Here is a 19,888-nt window from a genome sequence, read left to right on the forward strand (position 1 = left end):
GATTTTTTAATTAAAATGTGTTTGTAAGTTAAAAAAAAACACAGTTTTTTATAATTATGCATTTTAAAAATTTACATTGAATTTGTTAGTAGATGGGTCAGATAATACGCATTAAAAAAAGTAATTAGAAATCCTTCTGGACTGAGACAATTTAAATTTTTTGTTTTTTGGGGAAGAAAGCTCCATTAAAATTCGATGTTTTATAATGCTTATATATGACATCCTATTTTCTTATAATAAATCTCCACTTTATGTCGATCTTTACCGGCATGGGAAGGTCAGTAAATAGCCAAATTTGTTCTTTTTATATAAAAAGCAAGTTGTTAAAAGATTTGTAAATAAAATTTTGTATCTTTAAATATTTTTGTTTGTTTGCTCACTATATAAAAATGTAAACTTTTTTATTTTGCATTTTATTTACAAATACGTTTTGTTATAAATACATCTTTAAAAATAAATTTTGTAAATAAAACTGTTATTAAATAAAACGCTATTTTCAAATAGTAAACTCCTAAATTAACCCTCGTAGGGAGGCAGGTAAATTTCAAAGTTTTTCTTTTTTGTTTTTATAAAAAATAAGTTATTTTTAAAAATGTTTTTCGTTTGTTTGCAAAAAAAAAAAAAAAAAAAAAAAACTAAAAAAAAAAACGCAAACTTTTATTTAATCTGAAAAGTTTAAAAGGAATAAATATATATATTATTTTTATTCTGTAAAGTGTACATAATTTAAAAAAATCTTTTTAATAAAAAAGTTTTTGCGTATTATCCATTTCTGATTGATTATTTGTCTTTGTTATATAATTGGATATTTATTTGAATGTTTGTTTATTATTTGATTAAATATTTATTTATATATTCGAATTCCTTTACACGATATAAAAAAAAATACGTAAAATTTTTGAAGCAGCACCCCCACTAATCTCAGGCATGAGCCGCCACTGTTCGTCTTTACTGTTTCTGGTTGTTTATTTAATGTTAGTCGCGTGTCTGTGTGTGTACGGTCTTAACTTTTCAATTATTTGTACAGAAAAAGACGACTGACTACAGGTTTCTTTAAAATGTTTAACAACATGAATACATCCCTTAGTGCTAGTCCTATGCAAATTCATGCGTTTATTTAGAGGCATTACAGTTTCTCCTACGTATTGTAAATTACAGTTTTTACAGGACAACAGGTAGACCAAATTTTGGGACCTACATGACAAATCTTCTTTAGAATGATTTACAACATAATAAATTTTATTAGTCACATTTGACTTATATTCTTTAGATGTTATAAGAATATTGCACGTTTTACATAAGGGTGCTCCACAAGGAGCAACCTTAAAATTATTTTCGGCCGAACACGTTCCATTTGCCACTTCGAAAGAAGGAGTTCCTACTTCTATATTACTAATGACAACGGCTTGACCCTGTCGAGACATCTCCGACCTCCTTGGGTGGTAAGCCCTAGGGGAACTCACTAGTTCTGAGGACTGCCCAGACCTAGCTTCCAATCTAGTTTTAGTGACCATATTTAAAAAGTTATTTGATAATTATTTTTGTATTTTATCAGAATAAAAAACTTTAGTACCTTTGGTACCAGAAAAGTATCCAAATAAGAGGAAGGGAACCTAGCCATACATATTTAAATACTCAATATATAGTCTTTAAAGTTTTTTTAACATTTGAAACTACACAAAAAATTACTTTTTATCATTCGTTAAAAAAAAAAAAAAAAAACTTAGTCAGTAAGTCATTTAATCACCTGCAATCACTGCATAAACTCTCTCGAATTTACTATAATACCAATTTTTTTTATTTTTCAAGGGATCATCAGTTGTTTACCATGAAACACTGTTCCGGGGATTTAAAAACAAAACAGTATATTACTTCATGGCTCCCCAGCAGTGTTGATCAAACACCACCACCCTTAATCTTAGGAAGAAGACATGTTACACAAATTTTTTTATCCAATTTCCTATTCTTAATTGCAATTACTAACCTTTTCATAGTATAAAAATAAATTTCTTACCTGTGCGATTCATCAATTTCCACATTTAATATATATATATATATATATATATATATATATATATATATATATATATAAAACACTCCAATCTACAAAAAAATGGTGGAAATGGGTAGGAAGGAAATGTATCCTAAATATCGTTTCAGCTTTCATCTATTTGTTTTTACAAGGAAGTCACCACTTATCAAGGCCTGGAGGCCACTCGAGGATAAGGATCATTGCGTGTACAGTAATCAATGGGACAATATCGTAGTAATCGTTAGTAATGGAGATTTGATAAAGTGTCTTACTTAAGGGGGCGGTTCATCAGGAATTTGTTTATGTTGGACTTGAAGACATCCAAGTTGTAGTCAGGTGGGGAACAGGCAAACGGAAGTGAGTTCCACAGGCGTGCAGTTCTAAGAAAGAAGCTTTGTTTATGGAATCTACGTTTTGATTTAGGCAGAGATAAAGAGTGGGGAAAATTACTGACAGTGGTTTCAGCTAGACTGGTGTTTTTTGTGAAAAATTGGCGATGGGAGCTCCGACGAGCACTTGCCATGGAAATAACGATAAAACAAAGACAGGCGCGCAACGTCTCTTCTGTGGGAAAGAGGGTGCAGGGAAGAGAAAAGGGCATACCCCACTAAGCCACGAAGTCTTTTTTGTACTTTCAAGGCAGGATAGGCTATTTTTTAGAAGCTCCAGCCCAGATGTGGCAGCAGTACTCCATCCTTGTACGTACTTCGCTTTTATATAGATAGAGAAATTACAAAAGCACTAAACATTTTCAGGCCACTAAATAGTAAACGTTTACGTATCACTGTTTCACAAGTGTAATTTTTTTCAAGTCCAGATTACGAATTTTTTACTTTTTCCTGTGATCTTATTCTTAGCTACTCCCCCTCCCCCACAAATTAAGAAAAATATGTCGATGTCAGTTTTTGAGCCCATGAAGAAGGTTGTGTCTATTGCTTTTGTGAAAGAATGAAAATCAAAGAACAAATGGCTTCCACTCCAAACGAGCACAAATGCATCAAAAGAGGAAAAAAGGGACGATGGTTTCTAACGCACACTGCCTTAATTAAAAATAAGAGCCCACCAAAATAAATAAACTAATAAATAAAAGCAATTTTTTGTACAGTGAACTATGAGAAAAGCATTAGAAATTACTAATTAAGCAATGTTTATTTTTTCACCATGAATATGAAGGGTCAAAGATCAGAATGTGGTTAATCAAGGGAGATAACAATTAACCTAAATCTTTCTTTTATTAAAAACAAAAATTCTTTATGGTTTGTTGAAACAAACCTGATTATCTCAACAAACAATGCAAATTAATAGGGAGAGGGAAGCACTGCCGATTATTATAAATAAATAAATAAATAAAATAAAAAAAATTGTATTTTTTTATTTTAAAGCCAAACAAGTCAGATTATCATCTTTTACGTTCCTATCTTGATTATTAAAGGGATATTTTAAACTTTTTCGTGAATCGAAAGAAATAGAAAATGATTCACCTACCAATAGTCTTTTACTCTAAGACAGGGTCCTCCCCTCCCTCCCCAAAAAGAGTCTCAAATGTAATGGGTCACGCACTATCAGTCAAGCTCCAACCCATGTCCCAGTATTGCAATGTTGCATCCTTTTGCCTATTTTACAAGTATTTAAATCGACGTGCAGCAAAATCTCACCCCTTCATTGTTGAGGTCTGAAACTTTCTACTCTAATAGTTTCTTCTGTTGGTCAGCTAGAGTTGGGAATTCCATCCCTGTTTTTGACTTCTGACTGTACTGACCTTAAGTTATGTGAATAGACTCTTTGCAGCTCAACTCCCTACAGTCCGCTGTTAGACATGATCTTAAATAGGAACTTCTTACGTCCAAGTGGTAATTTGCCTTGTTTGGGGAAAATAAAAAAGGCTACCCAATGCCGTCTCGAGTCCTAATTTTTAAAAAATGTGGATCACAAAAAAATAAAACAAAACACTCTACACTGCTATAATTTGAAAAGTTGAATTTCATTTTACGACAAAAGCGAAGTGAAAAAACTTATAACATTATCTCTCGCTATGGCAATGTCAAGTGGCGACCACGTTCCTCAGATTTGACTAGCCCCAACTTTTTCTTGGGATATCTTAAAGAAAGAGTCTATGTTCACAAACCCCCAAACTCTGCAAGAATTGAAAGAAAACATCAGGAACGAAATAAGGGAGTTTAATCGCAACCCAGAGATTCTACAAACTGTCATGAATGTTTTGGGAAGAGCACAGATATACGAAGCGAAAAATGGGCAACATTTAAAAGACATTTTTCATGAATAAAAATTGTTCGAATTTTGCATGAAATAAAACTTCCTAATGTCTTTGTCAGGTTATTTTAAAATTACAAAAAAGATATCAAAAATAAAGAATCTATTTAAGTTCAAAATCCTTTAGTTACTTTTTGGACTTCCTGTATATATCTTACTGCCTATTTCTCGTTTTTCTTTCGTCATGACGGAAAATTTGTACATACAGTTCGAACTCAAGACGGTTGCAAAACGTTTGAAAGTGTGCTTCGTCGCGGATAATCGCAGGCCATCTCAACTCTCGAGTTCTTAAAATGCTTCTTCTAATATTAAAATAAAATTTTTTAATAAATTTATATTTTATAAGAGAAGCAAATTCGTTGTTCGTTTATTTCGTACAGCGTTCAATTCCATCAACAAAGATGCAAGCCAGATAATTCTCTAGAGAGAATTAATTATAGCATAAAAACTGCCAATACTGACACTGAGAACTCAAAAAACCCAAGAAGACATATTGGATGGCACATCAACAGCTTGATGTAAAAATATTTTATTATCGTTCATTACCTCTGGCAGCTGGTTGCCGGACCAGAACGGAAACCTCCCCACACTATGAACACACAGCTTCATTACCTGGCAAACGATCCTGTCATACTAACAAGCCCCGTGATATCTCAATGGTTCTCTTCCTTTTCACATATAAAAGAGCCCCTTCTTATTAAATTATTAAAGTACTACAGGCAGTCAACAGCAACATTAACGTTTCTTATTTATTAACATTACTTAATCATGTTTGAAGAATGCGGTTATCAACTCTACTTAAAACATTCAATATTCTTTTAAAATATTTTATGATTTTTATTTTGAAACTCGTCTTTGATTTGAAATTGTGATTCATTAAGTCAACAGATAATTAACTGTTTGATTAAATATGAGAGTGAATAAGTTGACTACAGAGTTATTTCAAAAGTAAAGCTTCTTATTTTTATAACTAAAAAATTGAAGAGCTACGACAACAGGAGTGGTGCCATTGAAACGATCGAGGTCTTCTGCTCCAGAATTTATTTTTCTACATAGTCACCATCCTCAGTGCACTATTGCCTGGAATTCAATGATGCACATCTATGAAGGAGTTGCTTTATTAAGCGACTCACACCATAAATATCTGAAATAGAGGGATGAAACTTTCAAGTAATTAATGCATAAGTTCAGTCATCATCAATTTGCAATCCCCTCTGATCCATTCGGGCGGAATAAAAAAACAGGAGGCAATACTTTTTTAGAACGCTTCTCGGATTAGTGCATATCAGCAATTAAACAGATTGATCCTCTCTATATAAGCCAAGATCGTGAGGAACAGAAGTTGGTTATTCATAGGTAAATACGATGTCAGATGAACGATAGAGAATTGTGAACGAAGATTCAACTAGTCTTAGTCTAAGTATTAAAAAATTAAGATTTGTTTAAGCGTGTCTAATAAATGTCGTAATTTTGATCAGAACTTCGGAACAAGAAACGATTAGAATTGTAATTCAATTATCAATCGATCTCTCAAAGTGGTTTGTATAATCAACTGCATATTTATTGGAAGAAAGTATCGCAACGTCTTTTTGTTTCAGCTACATCTCAGCAGCCGGTTGTCCAGAAAAAAAACGTGCAACAAGAAATCGTCAACCCAGGGTAGAAACAAAGGGTCGGAAACGCACACATTCTAAGGTATTATTTGAAATCATTTCAATGATTAATAAACTAAATTATTATTTAACAGTTTCAGCGCCCTCCCATCACTTACAGGAATGGTTTTTTTTATGAGATACTCATAAGAGAATTAATACCACTTACCGACAAGGAGTTCATTTAATGAGTGTAATACTCATAGACGGAAATGTCGACGGGATTCCAATGTCAATGGGATTCCAAGTCTGATTCTGAAATTTAAAAAAAAATATTGGAAATTACAAACCATGAATTGGAACAAATATATTGAGAACATCGCCAAGATTGCTGTAAAGAAGGTGGATTCCCTCTAACATGCTAGAAAATTACATCTTAGAGTATCGTATCTTTCCAAAATCACAATTCTCATGCATGGAGTATTGTAGCCGAATCTGGACTGATGCATCTACCATTAGTAAGACAAGGTAAAAAAAAAAATAAAAGAAGAAAATCCTCAAATCCAATCGGTCCCACACTGTCAGGTAAACCCTAACTTCTGTTTTATTGTCATAGTATTTTAATGGAAAGTGCTCTAATGAAATTATAGCACTTGTGCCCCTCGATGTACATACTTCCAACTAACCCGACAAGCAGCAAAATATAACCCCTTCACTCTTGAGATCCATAGACGCTGAAAAGACTTTTACTCTAATAGTTTCTTTTCGCAGATTGCTAGAGTTTGAAATTCCATCCCTGTTTTATGTTTTCCTGATTGTACAAATCTGATATTTAAATGTAATGTGAACAGATATCTTGCTGATCGATTCCCCACAGTTCCATGTAAGATGTGGTCTCAAATACTGGCAATAGGCCTTAAACTGTCTGCAGAATTTTACACATGAAAAATATATTCAGTTTAACGTTTGATTTCCATGTTCGCAGGTACTAAATCGGATCTAATTGAGTCTGACTACAATTCAACTGTTAAAGGAAATATCTATATCTCTTATCTATTAATCTATCTACTATTATATAAAAGTCGCTTTGTGTGTGTGTGTGTGAGAGAGAGAGAGAGAGAGAGAGAGAGAGAGAGAGAGAGAGAGTTCTTTCCTCATAGGCGCAGCTGTTTCGGAACCTATCTTTTGTAAATTTCACACAAAAGTAATTTATATTTCTGGCAATATTCTGAGATATGCTTTCTACAGAAAAAAAAAAATCGAAAAAATCCGATCTTAAAAATAGTATTTTCTCTTATAAATAAAAAAGAAGAATTCTACACGGGAATATTTTACTTTACACCGGCCATGAAAAATAATAAAATCTCAGCAAATCATTTCTTCTTACCCCCCCCCCCCCCCGATTTATTTTTATCTAGAGATATAGCTCAGTGCAGAGCATTTGACTACAAATCAACTGACCTGCTTTCTAACTGACTACAATATGAGCGTCTTCAAGTCTAATGTAAACAAGTTCCATTAATATGCGGTTGTCTCGGAAACAACCATACATTCATTAACCCTTATCCTTGAGTGGCTTTCAGGCTTGATAAGTGGTGACTCCCATGTAAAAAAAATAAATGATTAAAAAAAAATTTTTTTTATTACATTTTCACCCCAAACAAGGCACAGTGCCACTTTGATGTAGGGACTACTATAAATGACATAATCTACAGGAGTACTATGTGGGGAGTTGGACAGCAAGATGTCGGTTCACGTTACACTTGAACTTCTGCATGTCAGTACAGTTGGGGAAGCAGGAACCCGGAAGGGAATTCCAAAGTCTAGTGGTTCTGGGGAAGAAACTACTGGAGTAGAAGGCTCTCTTAAATCTAGGGATCTCTACTGTGAAGGGGTGGGATTTAGCTGCTTGTTGGGTTTGTCGGGGGTATTTACGTCGAGGGGGCACAAGTGCTTGCAGTTTGTCAGAGCGTTCACCGTTAAAGTACTTGTAGAACAGGCAGAGGGATGCTACATTCCGTCGATGGGACAGAGGCTGAAGCTTAGATGACAGTTCAGGGCCTATCAGATTGGCGACTCTCTTTTGAACCTTGTCTAGGAGCGAGAGACTAGTAGCAGATGCACCAGCCAAATATGACAATACTTCATACATGAGCAAATGGTGGCCTTATAGTGGTACAGGATACTTTCGGGCATTAGTAGCTTTCTAGCACAGTAGAGAGAGCCTACCTTCTTGGCAGCGGTCCTGGCAATGCTCTCAATGTAATTGTTCCAATTCATGTTTCCTGTGAACGTTAGGCCGAGGATTTTAAAAGATGTACTTTCAGATAAAGAGTCACTGGCCATTGCTATTGGTGGTAGAGAAGGTTTCTTGTAATTATTGAAGGAAACCAGTTTAGTCTTGACAGCATTGAACGTGACCATCCGTTTTTGTCCCCATTTCACTACAGATCGGAGGTTATCCTCTAGTGTTTTTGCCATTTCTTTAGATAAGTGTTCATTTGTTTTCCTGTCTTGTCTGTTATAGAGTATGGTGTCATCAGCATATATACCCATCTCACAGACAATTTTGTCAGGAAGGTCATTTATGAATATTAGGAATAACAGAGGTCCCAGGATAGACCCTTGAGGCACTCCCGCATTTATATCATTGTTTAGATGTACGACCGTCTAGGATAACTTGGATTTTTCTCTTATCTAAGAGGGATTTAATTATGTTAAGTATTCTTCCAGTGATACCGTATGATCTGATTTTCCTCAGAAGACCTTCACGCAATACCCTGTCAAAAGCCTTAGATATATCTAGAGCTACCGCTCTACCCTCCCTTGCTTTGTCCAGTGACTGGTATATAGGTTCAGAGATTACAGTGAGGATGTCTGCTGTGGAATGGGCTTGTCTAAACCCATATTGTTGGTCAGTCAGAAGTTTAGCATTTGTAAGGCGATGGACTAGAGCTTTGTTAATTATGGACTCAAATATTTTGACAAAAAGTAGGAGGAGGCTAATGGGGTGATAATTTACAAAATCAGTTCTTTCGCCAGAATTCTTGAAAACCCGTACTACAGAAGCAGTTTTCCAGCTGGCAGGAAAGCAAGATTCATTAAGGCATTTGTTGTAAAGTTTGGAGAGAACTGGAGCTACTTTGGTGGAGCACTTTTTTTAATATCACAGCCGGAATTAGATCAGGTCCACAAAGCTCCCCAAAGATAAGATCCCCCAAGGATAAGAGTTAATGAGTGTATGGTGGTCGCCAGAACAACAGTGTAGTGATCGTTAGTGGTTGGAATTGGGTAGAATTTGATTATTGAAGAGGACAGCTCAATAAGAACTTGTTTACATTGAACTTGAAGGCGATCATATTGTAGTCAGTTGGAAAGAAGGCCAGCGAAACAGAGTTCCAGAAGTTTTGTTCATGGATTGCAATTAGATAGGCATAGATAGAGAGTGAGGGAAATTGTGGATAGTGGTTGTAGCTAGACGAGTGTTTTTGTGAAAGTTTGGCGAAAGAGGACCATAGATTGATACTCAGATGAGTACTTGCCATGAAACTAAAGAGCAGAGACAGTTAAAAGAATGTTGAAACAAACATATCTGTGGCGCTCGAATCATTCATATGAGTGCTGAACGGCAATTACAAGTATTTTAATGGTGAATACGCTGATGAACTACAAACACTTGTACCCCATTCAACATAAATACCCCGGACAAACCCGACAAGCAGCTAAATCCCACCACTATACAGAAGAGATTCCTAAATTAAGGAAAGCCTTTTACTCGAATAGTTTCTTCCCCAGAACTGTTAGACTTTGGAACTCCCTTCCAGGATTCTGCTTTCTCAACTGTACTGACATGCAGAAGTTTAAATGTAATGTTAACAGACATATTGCTGTTCAACTCCCTACATAGTATCCCTGCAACTTATGTCCCCGATAGTGGCTTGTTGGTGGTTAAAATGGAATAAAAAATGGCTTTAATTGTTCCACCTTTTTTCTGCTTCTTGGAATTCGCTTTCTTTTGTCACTTGCTAAAGCAACTAAGTTTCACAGGCACGTGTTAACTCCAAATATTTTCAACCAATGAAAATTATTTTAAGCACCGACAGTAACGCATCTATGTGAAAATAGTAACTCCTATAAAACAAACAGTCTAAAACTAGGCACAAAAACTTCACCAGTTGGTCGCATGGATGGGCCCAGAATGTCTACTCATTACCCCATTCTCGTGCCTTTGGGCCTGCGGGAAGCTTATCGCAAAAAAAGGACACAATGACTCACGTGCTATCCTTCATAGATGCGTGCACATCTGTACAAGCACTAACAAGAATAAGGTAAACCAACGCACATACATACACGATTTAATACTGCCAAATACTTACATGCGTATAATACTTACATACACATATTACTTACATTTTGATTCATGAATACTAACTCGACTTTCTTTAAACACATGTTTGCATGAAAGCATTTTTATTGATTTAGATTAACTTGTATATTCTTATATAAATATATTTTGTCATAAAATTGAACTTTTTTTAATTCATGTTTTAGTTAGCACTTACTACCTGGTGACCCTTCCATCCTGTAAATGTTCTATTTATTTACATTTTATTATGCATGCATGTTCTGTGTATATGTTTTATTTTCTTCCTTTTTAAAACGTAACATTTTATATGAATTGTTAATGTGGTTCCTGGCAATATTCAAAACCGCTATTCTTATTCGAAATAGCATCTACCAAAGCCAGGAACTACGCCACATATCACGAATTGAATTTCTTTTAATGAAAAAGCACTCCTTCATCACAGCAGAAAAATTCCACTTGTTTCCAGTCGAAAAAGGACATTATCCTATACGGAAAGCGTTCGTCTTTAATTCTGAAGTCCTTAAACTTAAATGACTTTTGAAAACTTTCTGTAACACGCCTTGAGCAATTTAGAACACTGGTGAAACGTATTTTGTTTCTTAAAACATATGCTAAGTAATTGCTTTTTTTTTTTTTAATTACATTTTCACCCCAAACAAGACACATTGACACTTTAGTGTAGGGGGCTACTATCAGGGGAAACAACTACTGGGGTACTATGTAGGGATTTGGGCAGCAAGATGTTGGTTCACGTTGCACTTGAACTTCTGCCTGTCAGTACAGTTGGGGAAGCAGGGACCTTGAATGGAATTCCAAAGTCTAGCGGTTCTGGTGAAGAAACTACCGGAGTAAATTTCTCTTTTATTTGTTTGTTCAAAACATTTTTATAAGTGTCTGTATTTTTTTAATTTCAAGTTTCTACTTAGCAGATTTCTTTGTCTTTAGTGACACCCACAAAGGAAATCTATGCCATCGAATACATTTCCCTTCGGAGGATATTTTTGTAAAATAAACATTTTAATTCAAACAGGATTAGTGTACGCATTATTTGGATTTTTTGACGACTGTTCTTATCTTGGTTATTATTAGTACAATGTTTCGGCCGATGTAAACTCTGGCCTTCTTGACGATGTCTGTTATTATAAATCTACTGTAATCGTGATATACGGTTTATTAAATTAGTTTTAGGTTGTAGAAGATTCCAATTGAATTCTTTTCTATACCATCCTTCTTATTCCTCGATTAGTTCGTACTTTATGCTATTAAAATGTCAAATACAATTTTTAAAATCCAAACTACTTCAAAATAGGACAAATTTGCAAAATTTGGCTTTAAAATGGACAATCTGGCAAGCCTGGACAACAATTTGAGAGTGACCTCCATTTGATGCTACCTCATTTTCGAATATCATTATAATAATAGTATATGATCATTGTTGTTTAGTGCACAAAAGGAACTCGTTGAAATTTCGATGAGCAGCGGTTCTCCAGCGAAGTAGGAAGTCAGCAAATTGCTACGTCAAAAAGGGAACTTTCGAAAGAAGCACGGTAAAAAAAGAACATTGTCTGCCAAGAGGTGCTGGTCTAAAGGAATAAATTACAGATTTCTCTTACAATGGGATTTTATTATTTGTATTGAACTATGTAGCATAATAATACGTTCTAAGTATTTATTATCTCAGTTCTATACTTAAAATACAATCGACACTATTTTCATAGAAATGTTAATACACTTATATTTGTTGCGTGTTCTTGGTTTTTTCTGTTGAAAAATTTTTTTTACAATATCCAGAAAAATATCAGCTTTATCAAGACATTTGTTGATTAAATATATTTCTCATTAGTGGAATTTTTCATTCCGTGGAGTTCTGCATTGAAAATTTTGAATTCTAATGACCATGGTTTGTTGAAAAAAATTATATCCACTATTTACCGATAAGAGCCATTGAAGAAGGTCGAAGGTTTCATTGTCTGAAACGTTGTGAAAATAACACTTAAGATGAGAATAGTAGTCAGAATAATCCTAATAGTTCATATTACTAATCCTCATCTAAAAAGTTCAGAAACATTATAGCAAATTGGCACGAACCTGAAGCAAAACAAAAATGGAAAGGACCCGACATTTTTTTTCCATTTTATAAACGCATCATGTAACGTTGAATTCCGACTATTAAGGTACGTTGAAACAAACAAGCAAACATTCTATCCAACAGCCACCAATTAGTCCACTGCGAAGATACAACTGAGGAAGATAGATTACATCAGCCGAAATGTTAAGAATAACAACCAAGATCAGAACAGTAGTCCGAACAACGTAAATAATATAAATCAATCAACATCTCAAAAACAAGACGGTTTTGTTTCTTTTTTATTCTCTTCCTCTTGGGTTACTTCGTAGTGTAATGAATACGAGTACAGCTACGTTTCTCCTCCCACAATTCGATTGGCTGATTAAGCTAAGCGTTTTTTTTTTAGTAATAACTGTATTACTTGCATTGCTATGCTCTCCTGAGCGTTAGAGAATTTCCTCTCTTACATACGCCTTATCGACCCATTTTTAGTGTTGTATACAAAGATATATATATGTTTTATTTTTTATTACCGTATCTTTCTGTTAAGTTACATTATTGTTTCAGTTACCCGGCCGTTTTTTTAGCCGTATGTAGCTTCCTCAGACTTTTACAGAAATGTTCGGTATGATGGGATGAAAGAGTGAATGATGTCAGGGGAGGGGTGCGAGAAGAGCGGAAAAAAGAGGAAGGGAACAAGGGGAAAGGTGGGAGGGTGTATTTGGTATGTCGGTAATGTTTTAGTTTTGGAGTTTAAGGACCTTGTGGGGGAGGGTCTGGGAAGTTCATTTCTGGTGTGGCTGAGGGCATATGGATACATGGAGGGGAAGGGGGATATGTGGGGGTGGGAGGAGTGGGGTTACTTTAAAAATCGAGTCTTTATGTTAAAGTTTTTGGCGTCTCGTTGGTGAGATGATTTCTTGATAAGTATGTCTTGACCTGTTTGGAGAGAGTTAGCTAGAGGCCGAGCACGCGAGCATGCACATGCGCACGTACACACATATATGCTAAAACTCTGCTAGCTAAACCTCTCCAAACAATTAACAACAAATAAAAACCAAATAAATAAACCGAATCATAGCCCCCCCCACCTCCGAACCTAAGCCAACACCCAACAGGTCAAGACATACTTATCAAGAAATCATCTCACCATTTTGAACCTTGTCTAGGAGCGAGAGACTAGTAGCAGATGCACCAGCCCAAATGTGACAGCAATACTCCATACATGGGCGAATGGTGGCCTTATAGAGGTACAGGATATTTTCGGGTGTTAGTAGTTTTCTAGCACGTTAGAGAGACCCTACCTTCTTCGCAGCAGCCCTGGCAATGCTTTCAATGTAATTGTTCCAACTCATGTTTCCTGTGAACGTTAGGCCAAGGAGTTTGAAAGATGTACTCTCAGATAAAGAGTCACTGGCCATTGCTATTCGTGGCAGAGAAGGTTTCTTGTAATTATTGAAGGGAACCAGTTTAGTCTTGGCAGCATTGAATGTGACCATCCATTTTTGTCCCCATTCCACTACAGATTGGAGGTCATCCTCTAGTGTTTTTGCCATTTCTTTTGATATGTGTTCATTTGTTTTCCTGTTATGCCTGTTATAGAGTGTGGTGTCATCAGCATATATACCCATCTCAGAGGCAATTTTGTCGGGGAAGTCATTAATGAATATTAGGAACAATAGAGGTTCAAGGATAGACCCCCTGAGGCACTCCCGCATTTATATCATTGTTTAGATGTACAACCGTGGAGGAAAACCTGCATTTTTCTCTTATCTGAGAAGGATTTAATTATGTTAAGTATTATACCAGTGATACCGTATGATCTAATTTTCCTGAGGAGACCCTCATGCCATACCCTGTCAAAAGCTCTGCCCTCCTGCTTTGTCCAGTGAATGGTATATACGTTCAGAGATTACAGTGAGGATGTCTGCTGTGGAACGGGCTTGTCTAAATCCATATTGTTGGTCAGTCAGAAGTTTAGCATCTGTAAGGTGATGGACTAGAGCATGGTTAATTATGGACTCAAATATTTTGGCGAAAAGTGGGAGGAGGCTAATGGGGCAATAATTTGATGGGGCAGTTCTTTCGCCAGAATTCTTGAATACTGGTACCACAGACGCAGTTTTCCAGCAGGCAGGAAAGCAAGATTCATTAAGGCATTTGTTGTAGAGTTTGGAGAGAACTGGAGCTACATCGGCTGAGCATTTTTTTAATGAGATCAGGTCCACATGCTTTTGAAGTGTCAAGCTTTTTTATGATAGCATGCACCTGAGCAGGGGTGATTTTTAGATCGTCTAGCGTGGCGTCTGTCCGCAAAGGAAAGTCAGACAGGGTGTGGTTGGAAGAGTTCAGTGTGGAGTTTGAGGCAAACCGACTGGCAATCATATTAGCATTGTCGGTTGCTGAGCAAACAAACTCGTGATTGTTGGTTAGTGGGGGAATTGTTGATTGCCCATTATTTACTACACTGTTGTAGATTTTCCAGAAGTCACGATTTCCTAATTTTTGTGCTTCGATGCATTTTTTAGTGGTTTCAGTAAATTCTCTCTTAGCTGTCGCTATTTCTTTCTTAACGTTACTTCTAGCTTCTATATACTTCTGCCTGTTCGAACTGGACTTATATCGGTTAAATCTGCGGTATGCATGCTGCCTTTGAGCAATGGCAGTTGCGCAAATAGAAGTAAACTATTGGGGAGAGTGGGGCTTGCTATAAAATTTCTGCATGAGAACATGTGCTTCAACTGCCGTTTTGAACCAGTCACTGGTCTCATTTGTGCACTGTTCAGCAGGAAGAGAAAAAATATTTCCTCATGGGGCATCTCTGATGGCTTTCCAATCAGACTTTTTATAATATCTCGTTGTTTTGAGCATTGGCTCTTCAGTTTTGGGTCTAGAGTTTAGGGCGATTTCGCCCATTATCACTGCATGATCAGCGTTCCCGAGTGGGCTGTCAGCATTTTTTATACAATCCTCGGAAACTGTGGTCAAAAACAGATATTGAAGTGATGCGTGTTGTTCTTGCTGGTCAGGGAAACGGGTTGGAAACGTAACCATTTGTGATAGGGAGTGAGATATACCGAAGCTATGTGTTGTGCTGCCCGCTGCATCTATGTAAGTAGACAATCCAAGCCAGTTTTTGTGGTGAACATTAAAGTCACCAAATACATGAATTTGTGCACTAGTGTCGAGGGAGAGTGCTGTGTCTATGCTGTCAGAGACTTTGTTTATTATGGTGCAGTCCTGGGTCAAGGGAGAGCGGTAGAGAAAATAAAAGTAGCTAATGTTATGTTGTATGTTTAGTATAAAGCACATAAAGGCTTGATCATCCGATTCTAGGTTTGTTTCTCTAGTCAAGGGAGGGTGTCACGAATGTAGACTCCAAGTCCGTGCATATGTCTGTCAGAGTCCTTACGGCAGAGTGGGAGATAGCCAGGCATGTTAAAGTAGTAAGAAAAGAAGGAGGAGTGTAGGTTAGTTTCACTTAGTGCTAAGATGTCCGGGGTGTTTGTTAGGAAAAATGCTTCACCATCATTTAAATTAGTTCTAAGCCCATGGATGTTCATAAATGCAAACCTCAAGGGAGAAGGCAGGTTGGTTTTGTTTGAGTTTGGGCCCGGTTTTAGCGTAATTTTTTATTGTACTGTCATTTTTTTAAGAGTTTCAGTTTAGGTAAGGGGTGCTGAACAAGTGGTTATGCAGAATACCAGACATGCAACACAAGCAGACCATCAGTTGTCCTGCCATCTACTAGGATTGTGGCCTCTGGATAGCCCACCGGGGATGAGTGCAGGGTCCCTTTCCATGCGCGACATTGTACTACAAACAACCCGATATTATACAACTGTTGATGGAGCAGCTGCTCTAAGCGCTACCAAAGAGTTAGAGTTCCTGTACTACCAATCAGGAACAGCAGCCAGGAACTGTCTATCCGGTACCCTCAACCCATCAGACGATGAAATGAAAATAAATAAATAAACAACATGTTTGGTTCAGTTTAGGTTCAAAAGCTGATATCTCCAGGCTGTACTAAAGAGGCAGCTGGAAAAACGTGGTAAATACGATGAAAAAGAAATTCATGGAGTTTATGTATCGTCGGTTCTGTCTGTAACGATTTATCTGTTTATTGTTGTCATACATATATATATATATAAAACAAGATGAAAGCGTACAGAGCTATTGTTCTACCATCACTCCTGTACAACTTAGAAACCTACAGACGCCACCTCAAGAGATTAAACCTGATACAACACAGGTACATCCGTCATTTAATGGTTATCTCTTGGAAAGACCATGTATCGAATTTTGAAGTACTAGAAAAGGCTAAAATGTCTGAAGAAATAATTGTAACAAACCAACTGAGATGGACAGGACATGTCACGCGCATGTCAGACAACAGACTACTAAAAGCAGTTTTCTTTGGTGAGCTCAAAGAAGGTTCACGACACCTAGGTGCATCGAAACTGAGCTATAAAGACGTGTTCTAGAGACATTTGAAAAACACAAACCAACTCAAAGACTGAAGAAAAGCTGAAGATCGGATAGTTTGGAGAAGTGTGGTATCAGGCGTAGCCGATGCCGTTAGAGATCAAAGCATTGCTGCTTGGGAAGCAAAAAGAGCGTGACTACAGGCTCCACTACCCGGATTTCCTGCCATCAGGTGTCAGATCTGCGGCCGGGGTTTCAGAGCTCCGATCGGACTCACATCGCACCTTCGACACGGGCACTAATCGACCTCCACGTCATCGTAGTAATCGATGGACTGCCCGAGATATATATATATATATAATCGTGTTCTTTTCACTTCTAAAAAGATGCGTGCTGCTAATAAATATATACATGCTGGTTGTTCCAGCCACTTTGACAATCAAACACGGGGATGGTTTTATAACAACACTGTTTTTTTTTTATTTAATTAGTATTTTGTCTGTTAGTGGTCGTCGGACATATCGAGCAAGGGTGGTGACCAGTGACGTTGGGGTTGGTCGTGCGTCTCTCTCTGTTCTGTGTGTTCGTCGGACCTCTTGCGTTTATTGATAAATTCTTTCTTTGTTCTATCAGAGGTCAATATGTGTGTATAGGTCCGACCTTGTATTTTCTTTGGTTTCCATCTACCTGGAATTTGGAATTTGTTCATGTGCACGATCTCCAAACTTCTTTATCCAACAGTTTGGAGTAGACCGTTTAGTGTTGCTTCAGTGTGGCTAAAGCGCATCACTAGAATTTTTTTTAACCGTCATCGAGACCTTATTGAACTACGAAGGTTTTAGTGTCTATATTATATTAATCTGGCTGTCCGTATTCGTTACAATTTTTCTTGGAAACTACTGAGTCCAGCTGGGGAAAATGTTGTGTCACATCTGCAGCGAACCAAGTATTATGGTATCTGTTCGATGTACATTTAAGGATTAATATGGATTAGTCACTATACAACCAGATTTACTCGAGTTTTCTCGGAAACAACTGGTCCGATCTGAATGGGATTTAGTCTGCCACTTTGTTATGATAAGGTGAAGTGAACTAGGTGTTATTATATCCATTCAATCTACACTTTTATTTTTACACAGGAATCACCACTTATCAAGTCCCGGAGGCCACTCGAGGATAAGGGTTAATGGGTATACATTAGTCAATGTGATTATAGTGTAGTAAACATAAGTAGTGGGAATTTTGTAAATTGGATTACTTAGGGGGGACGGTTCATCAAGAATTTGTTTACGTTGGACTTGAAAAGACTTAGGGATGTAATAGGGGTTCGTATTTCATGCATAAACGAGCTCGAATTTGATCTTATTCAACCATCAATTTGGAATAAAACACTCAATTTAAATCAACGGGCTATAACTTTTGCTAGTTTTTAACGGGCTAAAATCTCTAGTCTTAGAATTGCCCCTCTAAATGAAAGTCGATGTTTTGGGATTGTAAATTAATTATTTAGATGCGATTATGATTGGGAGTAGTGACCTTTTAAGTTATTTACGGAGATGACCTTTTCAATAAAAAAAAAAATTAAAAAAAAATACTAGAGAGGTATACATATCGGAAAATTCCAATCACATCGCGATTTCATTTATCAGAAAATCATGCACTCAAATGAACTAGCTTTATTTGTCGGATGATAATCGAACGAATTTCAGACAATCGTTTGTTTTGTAAAAGATATTTTGTTATGCACAAATATTCTTTTTTATTATTCTTTTATTATCGTCATATATCGATTTTTCTATTGGAAATCATATTTTGCTGTAGATTACTGCAAGCCATTTGTGGTGGATTGCTTATAAGTGCTGTGGAACTGTAGCAAACCTTATATTTTCACCAATATTTATATGTGTATGTGTGTGTGCGTGTGCATTTTTTTTGAGAAAAATACGCTTTTCCGATTATATTTCACTTTTTGTGTATAAGAATACTTTTTTGTTTAGAACTTTTATGTAAACTATAACAGTATGTATATATAAAAATTAACAGCAATTCTAAGTTTTCACACATCTTCATCATTATTGCAACTTATCAAACTTCAGTACATTTTTTTTTTACAGATCTGTTTCGTTTACGGGGAACAATCAATATACAGTAACAATTTACAAAATCGTGGCGAGACAACAACTATGGATGGCAGTAATTACTAGGGATACAATAACAAAACTCAGCTTTCAAAACTTCCGATGAATATGGCGATTACATCAGCCAGTTCCTGCCAGAAGTGAAGCCTAACGAATACGGACAAACGATGAAACGGGTAAAAAAAAAAAACAGAAAAAATCCGGTGTTATAAATTCAGCGCTAGTCTCGGACTGGAGATTTTAAGTCCACTTTACATGTTGCTACGAACAGAATTTATTTCTACAGGATTATTATTAATTTTTTTTTACTGAACTTTGAATATTGATGACGTCAGGACAACGTAATGACGAACATTAGTTGCAACTTATTCATCAGTTGGTAAATTTACAGAAAGAAAAACGAGCTTCGAGTTGACAGGGAAAATGTGTTGAACTGGCCCCACACTAAAAACACAGAAAAACCTGTGATGGAGCATGGTTATACAGACAGGAACTGGGAATTATTCATTGACACATGGACCCGGTACAAACAAAATGTGCAGTTTAACTGACCCCATTGAAATACGCAATGAGTTAAGAACGGCTTGCTCCAATAATGTAAACAGACTTTTGTCGAACTAAAATATAGCTCATACGTCATATACGGCTTGTGGTGAAAGGTCTACATCAAGAGGTGCATACACACAGATTGCACAATACAAGACAGCAAGAAGGGGAAGGTCCTGCAAAGTTTTTATCTTTCAGTCCTAAGCGAGGTTTTGCAATTTTACTGTCCAGTGTCCTAACGAGAGCTACCGGCAGATTATAAACTATTCGGAGGACATGATGGCTAGCCAACTCCTACCTGGACTTGCAAATACAAAATATCAGTGCAAGCTGTTGGTCGAAGCTAATATTTTGACAACAGTGGAATAGAAATTCCATAGACTGGTTAGTCTAGAGGCAACGGATACGTCGACTCCTCATTTGCAAGGCATCCTAAATGAGTGTTCGACG

General features: G+C 36.5%; 1 protein-coding gene across 1 annotated transcript in view; it reads right to left on the minus strand.

The window, feature by feature from the left end:
* LOC145241981 (protocadherin gamma-A11-like) overlaps positions 1–19,888 on the minus strand; it is a 771,034-nt gene that overhangs the window by 620,785 nt on the left and 130,361 nt on the right. Inside the window, exon 2 of the mRNA XM_080104852.1 lies at positions 6,125–6,210. The gene's annotated coding sequence lies outside the window, so the exon portion shown is untranslated. The remainder of the gene's footprint in view (positions 1–6,124; positions 6,211–19,888) is intronic.

Source organism: Euprymna scolopes, chromosome 21 (assembly GCF_053919585.1).
Source record: "Euprymna scolopes isolate OS-2025 chromosome 21, ASM5391958v1, whole genome shotgun sequence".
Lineage (NCBI taxonomy): Eukaryota > Metazoa > Mollusca > Cephalopoda > Sepiida > Sepiolidae > Euprymna > Euprymna scolopes.